The sequence below is a fragment of the Podarcis gaigeae genome, assembly GCF_964106915.1.
Source record: "Podarcis gaigeae genome assembly, chromosome: 3".
Classification (NCBI taxonomy): domain Eukaryota; kingdom Metazoa; phylum Chordata; class Lepidosauria; order Squamata; family Lacertidae; genus Podarcis; species Podarcis gaigeae.
Window position 1 is genome coordinate 64,138,759 of NC_139680.1, and position 9,013 is coordinate 64,147,771.

The following is a 9,013-nucleotide window of genomic DNA, read 5'->3' on the forward strand; positions in this document are numbered from 1 at the left end:
TGAAGCATGTGTATTTTCTGCCCTGGAAACAAATGGTTTTAGCCTAGTTCAGATGCACCATATCTGTTTTGACTACAGGGTGATCATGAGCAATTGAATGGGAGAGGTTAGTAGGATTTGGGTTTCAATTCTGGTCCAGAATTTGGGTGTTGGGGCTGCTTCCCTATGCCCCCAAATATTGTTCCTGGCCCCAACCCCACTCTTTCTCTCAGAAATATAGGTTCCCTGTATGAAATAGGTGGATCTCTCTGAGAAATTGAATATGGAATATGTTATGTAAAATGAAGAAGTTTTGTATTTTCCTATTGTCAGTTCAGCACTTATTGTTTCTCTCCAAGTTATTTAACAAAAGGAAGTTATTCATCTGTGGGTGATTTGACAGTATAAATGATGCTATGTTGTGTTCTTGTTGTCATTACAATTAATCAACAAGCAAGAGAGTCTGACACATTCCAGCATTGTTCATCTTGAAGTTAAATAACCAAGATATGGTATTATCCATACTCTGAAGTTCAAGATGGGCTTCTTCTACTTGGTGACAAAAGTTTAGAATAATAAACAATAAATGACAATAAATGTTAGAAGTTGTAGGTTATTTGATTCTAAGACATCCCAGCAATCAGACTGAGATGCCTCAAAGCTCTATATAGGAATTATAGAGAGCCACACCAAATCTCCCAGGTGCATTCTTGACAAGAAATTGCTTTTTCAAAAATTCTCAAAATACCCTGTTCTGGAACATTGCTCCACCATCAAATTGAATGTCACATAGAACAGCATGGAAATAATGTGATATGTCACCAAACTTTTGAATAGCTCACCTGTAGTAAATTGTCCATATGTTTTTAAAAAAGAAATGCAGTCAGGAGCACTCAGGTATCCCACAACAAATGTGACATGCCCCCAAACTCTAGACATGAAGAATAGGCACACCTTCCTGCCCATCTCTCATGGGACTTTTGGGTAAGAGTACTCTATACAGACTGACAAGCAGAGAGAGATGTCATGACAAGCCTCCATCTTGCCCAGCTAGAATATGGAGAGCAAGCCAGCATTGGCTGGAAAAAGATCATCCCTCTTTTATCTGTTGTTATTGTTAGATGAGCACATAAACTGTGTTAGTATTGAGGAACACATTCCACTCCCAATGTTATCTTCTTAGTGTTGTTGTTTTGAGTCAGGCAAGGAGCTGTGCTTTCTGAGCTTAGTTTTGTTCCACCAGTTACTAAAGCACCAATGCCATGGATGGTGTGGTCTAATGATATCTATGGCCCCACATTGGATGAGTGTTTTTGTCTCATAAACAGTCGTGGCCAATTCCATGTGCAACTGTTATTGCTGCAGCTTCTCAGACATGCCCTGCACTTCCCAAACACTTAAATTCCCTCTTTGGCAAATTGCCTGGTAGTAATGCCTATTAATTTCACGAGAAGTGTATTGTTAATTAAAAGACCGCTTCCTGAAGCTATTAACGTTAAAGAGATTTCTTCAGTGATTGGCATTCCAATATCCTCTTCTTTCCTATTATGAGTTCCATTAAACCCCAGAGGCTACTTGGTCAGTAGTATTGACAAAAGCACACTTTGAATAACCCTGGTGTGTTGCTAAATAACATTGGAATATTTGCATAGAATAGAAATCATGAAAGTAGGTGTAATAGCCTCAATTTTTCATTAACCATATTGTAATAATACAAGTATGGGACGCAGGTGGCGCTGTGGGTTAAAGCCTCAGCGCCTAGGACTTGCCGATTGAAAGGTCGGCAGTTCGAATCCCTGCGGCGGGGTGCGCTCCCGCTGCTCGGTCCCAGCGCCTGCCAACCTAGCAGTTCGAAAGCACCTCCGGGTGCAAGTAGATAAATAGGGACCGCTTACCAGCGGGAAGGTAAACGGCGTTTCCGTGTGCAGCTCTGGCTCGCCAGATGCAGCTTTGTCACACTGGCCACATGACCCAGAAGTGTCTCCGGACAGCGCTGGCCCCTGGCCTCTTAAGTGAGATGGGCGCACAACCCCCGAGTCTGTCAAGACTGGCCCGTACGGGCAGGGGTACCTTTACCTTTACCTTTAATAATACAAGTACCACTGACACCTGAGATAAGTGTTTCGGGACCCACTCTATTCTTGTGAATGCAATATGGTTTAACTGTTTTTAATTCTGAACTTAAAATTGTTGTAACCTATCCTGAACCTATTGGTGAAGGGTGGATAATAATTTTGTTGTTAAGAAGAAGAAATCATGTTGCTGTTAACTATAGTCTACAACTGCCCATTGATGCTGAGGATGACACAGTAATTTATCAATTATGGCATAATTGAAGTGAACTACACAGTACTCCACTCCACTCTCTACAGTTGTTGTCAATAGAGGAAAATCCTGGCTCAGTGCGCCTCTTCCAGGAATGAGTGCCTCTCCCTGACACTTGCTTATCTGGCCAGATACTATACTATCCCTTATGTAATCAGAAAGATGATGTATGGGATGGTGCTAATGGAATGGGGGTGTGGATTCAATTAATCAGCTTCAAAACAAGAGACTCTGAACCAAGATACGGTAATTTTTAGAGACATGTCTCAGCACGGTGATTTTTCTTGGCATTGAAAAATTCCTTATTAGCTAGAACTGGTGAGCAGATGAAATGCCTCTGAATCCCCTTGGAAATCACAGAAAGCAGCACCTTACATACAGTGAAAAGATACAGCAAGCATGGCACAATGCAAACAACACACCAAAACCTCCAACCAACCCCCGACTTTGTTGACATGTTAAGCAGTCTTTGTTTGCATTGTTCCATTTTATGTTTCTGTGTTCCACATTCATTTGGGCTTAAGCCAATCTCTGTCTGCCAAGTCACAATGATTTCTGGAGAGCTTTCTCAGGAGTCCTTCAGGAACGTTTGGAACACCAGCCCTCCCTTCTTTGAGCTGTATGAGACATTCCCTTTCTTGTAAGTTGGCAACTCCTCAGCTTCCTCCTGTGGGTTACACAAGGAGAAAGCTGTTATTTGAGCATAGAAGAGTATAAAAATGCCGGCTCCACAACCCCTGTGTCTTTCCTTTTTTTCAACATTCATGCTACTTGCCCCTCTAGAAGCTTCCCTGCACCCTTCAGCACTGTCAAAATGGCCAGTCTATGAAGCAGAGCAACAATTTTCAGTGTCTGGTGCTGGTGATGGCATGCCACTGTGGAGAAACCACATTTTAAATACATATATAGAGCATGTTGCAGGCATAGGACCTGTTCATGCAGAACGTACCTTGTGGGAACACTCAGTCAAGATGAATATGATGCTGTGAATCCCGGTTTTAAGCAGAACTCAGCTTTGGATATGCGCTAAGGAAAACTTACACATGATTCCAAGCTGGACATGAATAGGTCTTTCCCCCATTCAGGTGGTCCTTTGCAATTTAGTCAGTAGAGGTCTACCCACTGCACGTTCCATCTGATACATTAGCTTGATAGGGTTTTGAAAATTTCAGAAGACTGAAGAAGCAAAGGAGAAATCACAAACATAAATGGAGCAATGCACATACTGCACTACCATGGATCATACACAGCCTCAGTATCTGGAATGAGATTGATAGTAGTTCATAGACATATTCTCCCTTATTTGTTGTTTTACATACATTAGTGGACTGAGATGAGTGGAAACTGCATTGAGATCCCCAGCATGATGTCCATGGGCACTAGTGTGCTGCCAGTACCTCCCATGGTGCCTGCAAAGGATCTCAATAAATATCCCATCAATACATGAAAGACTGTTTAGTCTTCCTGCCTTTTTACACTAGCTTAGCCTCTCCTACACTGAACACATATCTTGAACATGCCCCAATTTCATTGGATGCCTGGACTGGTCTGGACAACCATTCTCCTTTCTACTCTGAGCAGAGAATATGTGCAAAGAGCTTTTTTTTCCTGTGAGTGAGCATGTTGGTAGCCGATGTTGGATTCCACCATTGACTGGTAGGTTGATGGGAAGGAAGTCTGCGCCATTTTGTGATCCTGTCTCTCTTTCTGCTCCTTCAGACATGGCAGTCATTTAGAGTTATGCCATACCCTATGACAACCATTTTTTGACTGGACTCTGTGGCACTTTCCAAAAGTTCCAAATGTGTTCCCACTCACACAAAAAGGTTGGCAACTGTTTTCCTGCACCTGTTTTCCATTTCATGGGTTAGTGTAAGAAGTTCCTATATTGTTTAGGGGGGAAGATTTTTTTTTTAATGCTTTATTGAAATAAAGAAAGAAAAACGAACATAAATTCATCCAAAAAGTAAAAACAGTAATATATGTTACATCAGATCATGATAAATTCTTCTTATGTCTATAACAACTTAGGAAAAAAGATTTCAATGGTACCTTCCCACCCTCCTACTTCTTATCGCATGAGATCAGTGGCCCCAAAGAAGTTTCTGAGGCATCTGTTAAAATTTTCTGAAGCTTGACCAATCCGATTAGGCAGATTATATGCCACTAAAGGACAGGGCAATTAAGCACAATGTTTATCAAGGAAGCTTCTGGAAAGTGAAGTCTTGCCCAAAGGCCCAGCAATGCACAACATGATGTGCTTTTAGTACATGTGATACTGTATGATTGCAATCAGTTTCAGCTGGTCAGGAATATACCAGACAGCAAGATTGCCTAATGTTAAAACAGCCTCCCCTGTCTCATGAGAGAACTTTCCAGAACACAATGCAATTCAGTAACATTGTTGCTGAGTTTAGATGCTTCGGCCCTTTTGAGGGATTTTGGGAAAAGTGAAAATATTTGCAATAAAGTAGTGAAGTGTGTGTGTGTGTGTGTGTGTGTGTGTGTGTGAGAGAGAGAGAGAGAGAGAGAGAGAGAGAGAGAGAGAGAACCCTGATTTCACCTAATGGGAAATATAAGGTGAAGTAAGAGTTCATTGCTTAGATAAAACCTCTGATATACTTTAAGGGAAAGCTAAAAAGACTAAGAGTTGTGTGGAAAATGTATGTACCAAATCCTTACATATGAGCATAAGAACTGCTGGATCAGCCAAGCATTCAGTTCCCCACAGTGGCCAACCACTTCATGGTTCACCGTGCATATTTCTCAGTACACAGACACAGAAAAAGGCAAGCCAAATTATCAAAGGACTGGAGCAACTTCTATATGAGGAAAGGTTCTGTATGGGGCTTTTTAGTTCAGGAGGAAAAATAAGTCAGGGGAGACAAGATACAGGTGTATAGCTGTATCATTTATATCATTTTAACACAACACTATACACAGGTACATATGGAGTTTTTTCTTCCTGTCTCATAATACAGTGGTACCTCGGATTACAGACGCTTCAGGTTACAGACTCCACTAACCCAGAAATAGTACCTTGGGTTAAGAACTTTGCTTCAGGATGAGAACAGAAATTGCACAGCAGCGGTGAAGCAGCAGCAGCGGGAGGCCCCATTAGCTAAAGTGGTGCTTCAGGTTAAGAACAGTTTCAGGTTAAGAATGGACCTCCAGAACGGATTAAGTTCTTAACCTGAGGTACCACTGTACTAGAACTTGGGACCATCAGGATGGACAAGTAGTTTTCCATACAGCGCATCGTTAATCTATGCAATTCACTTGCACAGAATGTAGTGGTGGTCACCAACTTGAATGGCTTTAAAAGAATATTAGACTAATTCATTGAGGATAAGGCAATCAGTAGCTACCAGGCTCAGTTGCTATGTTGGAGGCAGGATGCTTCTGAATACCAATTACTGGGAATCACAAGTGGGTAGTGCTGTTGCACTCTGGTCCTGCTTGTGAACTTCCCATAGGCATCTGGTTTGCCACTGTAATAACAGGATGCAGAACTAGATAGGGTTTTGATCTGATCCAGTAGGACTCTTCTTATGTTCTCATTATTCCACACAAGATGTGCAGATGGTGATTTGCTTAGTGCTTATCTTATGTGATTCCCATTTCAATGTAGAGTGTCTCATCTCATTTATATCATTCCAGCTCAGAAAATCCATTTTCATATTTTGCAATGTTTTTAATGCTCCTGGGCAAGAAACTGAATGGACAACCAGCGAGATTGATTGAATGAATTCCAAGGTCACTGTACTTTAGTCCACAAGATAGAACACCAGTGGCTTTTGGCATTAGGACTGCAGCATGCTAATCTTCAGAATCCTAAAATTCATATCACCTTCCACTGTCAAGCAAGTGACCCTAATTAAGAATGGCAAGTTTGTTCTTCCAATTTGTCCTCAAGTAAATTTCATTCCCACTGTAAAACTAGCTCTTATAATTCTGAGTTTTATGATTCTCCTGAACGTAATTGTTAAAATCAAATGCTGCTTCTTGTGGCAGGTTTGAACAAAACAGAAGTTATAAATAAATAAACAACATTGTTTATAATTCCAATAAGCAGGATGTGTTTATTAAATATGACAAGTGCAAATTTTTTCACTAGAAAACAGAATCATGTACAGTGGTACCTCAGGTTAAGTACTTAATTCGTTCTGGAGGTCCGTTCTTAACCTGAAACTGTTCTTAACCTGAGGTACCACTTTAGCTAATGGGGCCTCCTGCTGCCGCAGCACCGCCGGAGCCCAATTTCTGTTCTTATCCTGAAGCAAAGTTCTTAACCTGAAGCACTATTTCTGGGTTAGCGGAATATGTAACCTGAAACGTATGTAACCCGAGGTACCACTGTACTCTGCTGCTAGAGGTTAGAAAGGACTGCACCAAACAATAATGAAAAGAGAAATGAAGTTTGGACCAAACATTCTGTTCCTATGAAAGCAAACAGGAAAGTTTCAGTTAACTTGGGGCACTCTTAGTTGCCTGGCAACATTTCCCTAAGCGTTCCATGTATCTGAACCCGAAAGTTTCAAGAGAAAGTTAGATGACACAAGCTGAGACGTGGTTTGTAGATATGACAGACCTTGCAAAAAAGACATTTCTGGTCCTCACATATTATGAGGTGTATGAAACATTTGTGTGTGTTCCTGAGCAGTTTTCTAACTTTGTTTCATGAACAACTGTAAGGGCTTATGCGGTGAGAAGAATGATAAGAAAGACAGCTTGATCTGATCTCCACTCTACAATGCATTGAGTCCAGGGAATACCATGGTTATTATTTATTAGGGTTATATGAAGCCTCCAGATTTGGAGGCAATATGCCACTGAACACTATTTGCTAGAGTTGGCAAGGACTAACATTCATTTTATACTGCATGACCCATTGCACTATGGAACTGTGGCTTTTTGATCGATATACTGCCATGTCACATTTACTTTCATTCACACCAGTGGGTTTAGTGTGACACAACAGCAGGTGCCATTATACATGTCATAACTATAACGTGCATGCATGCTTTGGTCCTCCACGTTTCCCCTTGCAGGAAAGAGCTGTATACCAGAATACTGCTACAATTTGTGTCACATGAAATGTTCAATTAAAGCGGGGTGGGGGACTTACAGTGCAAAACCCCAACAATTTTGTGTGTTAATGGGGTTGCAAACAGATCCTTTTTTTCTGGAAGCAATTAACACAGAAAGGAGCATCAAACTTCTGCTAGATTTCCAGAAGCGACTTTTAGATTGTGTGAAAGCTCATATAAAATGTAAACATTATCAGGTAAGGAAACGTCCGGAAAATGGAATAAAGTGCTGTCTAAATGCAGGTACAACACAAATTAACATTTGAAAGTAAATTCATCACTTGGAAAATAGCTTAACTATGGGTGTGATTGACCAAAGTACGTAGTTCCATTAGTGCAAGAACTTCTGGCTGAGGAAAGGAACTTCCCTCCCTCTCCTCTCCCCATGCCTAAATAAATTTGCCTAAGTAAATTTAAAATGACTTGTTAGTTTACATTGTGTAATGCCTTTTAATGTGATTCACACTGTGATTTAATTAGAGCTGTAGTTATGAACATTTTATTATTAAAAGGTGACAGTTGTTCACAATAGGTCCATTGACAGCTACTACCCCGAAAACCTGGTGGATCATGAAAGCATGCTATGTACTTTTGAGAACCATCTCCTAACACTCTCCTCTCAACCATTCCAAAACTGTGGTGGCTTCCAAGGGGTTGCTGGGATGTATAGTTTGAATTCTCCATCACCTCTACTACTGAAGAGGACTCATTGGGGCCCTCCATCTGGTTCATTTCTGCTGAGCAACAAAGTAAACTCCATACTCGACTAAGAGGAAGAGGTATGAGTTGGAGTGGGACTGTGAGTTTAGATGCTTAAGGTTGGAAGGGTGCTTACCTTTACTTACCTGCTAATGACAAGCTGCTATCCTGATCCGTCAGGTTACACTTTGTTGCCTTAGTATTTATTTACATAGTACATTAATGCTCCTGTTTCCTTCCATCGTGGAACTCAAGATGGCATAGCCTTCTCAGGTAGTCTTTCATCCAAGCACTGCCCAGACCAGACCTGCTTATCTTCAACAAGATAGTTGCATCATATTCCCCCCCGGCCATACCCTGGCACATTTTATATTCACCCTGAAATCAGTCACCTCCTATTCCCAGGAATGCAATATTTTATACAATTGTACAGGACAGATCTTATTGTGACTTATTGAAGGCCCGCATTCCTGAGCACACTTGAGGACTGAGCATGCTTCCTGAAAAGAACACCCCGCCGACTTCATTCCGCAGTAAGTGTCACAGGATAGTGGCCATCCTGTCGCATCCAAGTGGCCGCGACACATTAATGTGGCCGGGGGGCAGACAGCTTTAAGAGTTGCGTGGCGCAGAAGAGGGAATCCGGTACAGCTTCTCCTGAAACAGCGCGACAATCTCCCCCTTCCATGCAGCCATTAAAAGCGCAAGGGCTCTTTTTCGTCTCGCCACCCTAAGCCCGAGAAGGCTCCCTACTATCTTTAGCGAGACCCTCCCCTCTGTGGAAGAAGACGCCCTGTTGAATTCGGTAGGGCTTAGTCCCATGTCTGCGGGGCCTAACCAAAACAGGGCAGCAGCGAGAGAGCGCCAGCCTCCTTTGCGCCTTACAGCGTTGAGCTGAGAGGCGGGGAGGAGCTGGAGCC

General features: G+C 41.9%; 1 long non-coding RNA gene across 1 annotated transcript; it reads right to left on the reverse strand.

Annotated features, from left to right (window-relative positions):
• Positions 1–2,373: 2,373 nt before the first annotated feature.
• On the reverse strand, positions 2,374–8,326 carry LOC310841153. The gene is made up of 3 exons (XR_014562390.1): positions 8,240–8,326; positions 3,346–3,480; positions 2,374–2,971 (listed from the first exon to the last, which is right to left on the reverse strand). It is a non-coding gene; the product is annotated as an uncharacterized lncRNA (long non-coding RNA).
• Between the last annotated feature and the right edge of the window lie 687 nt (positions 8,327–9,013).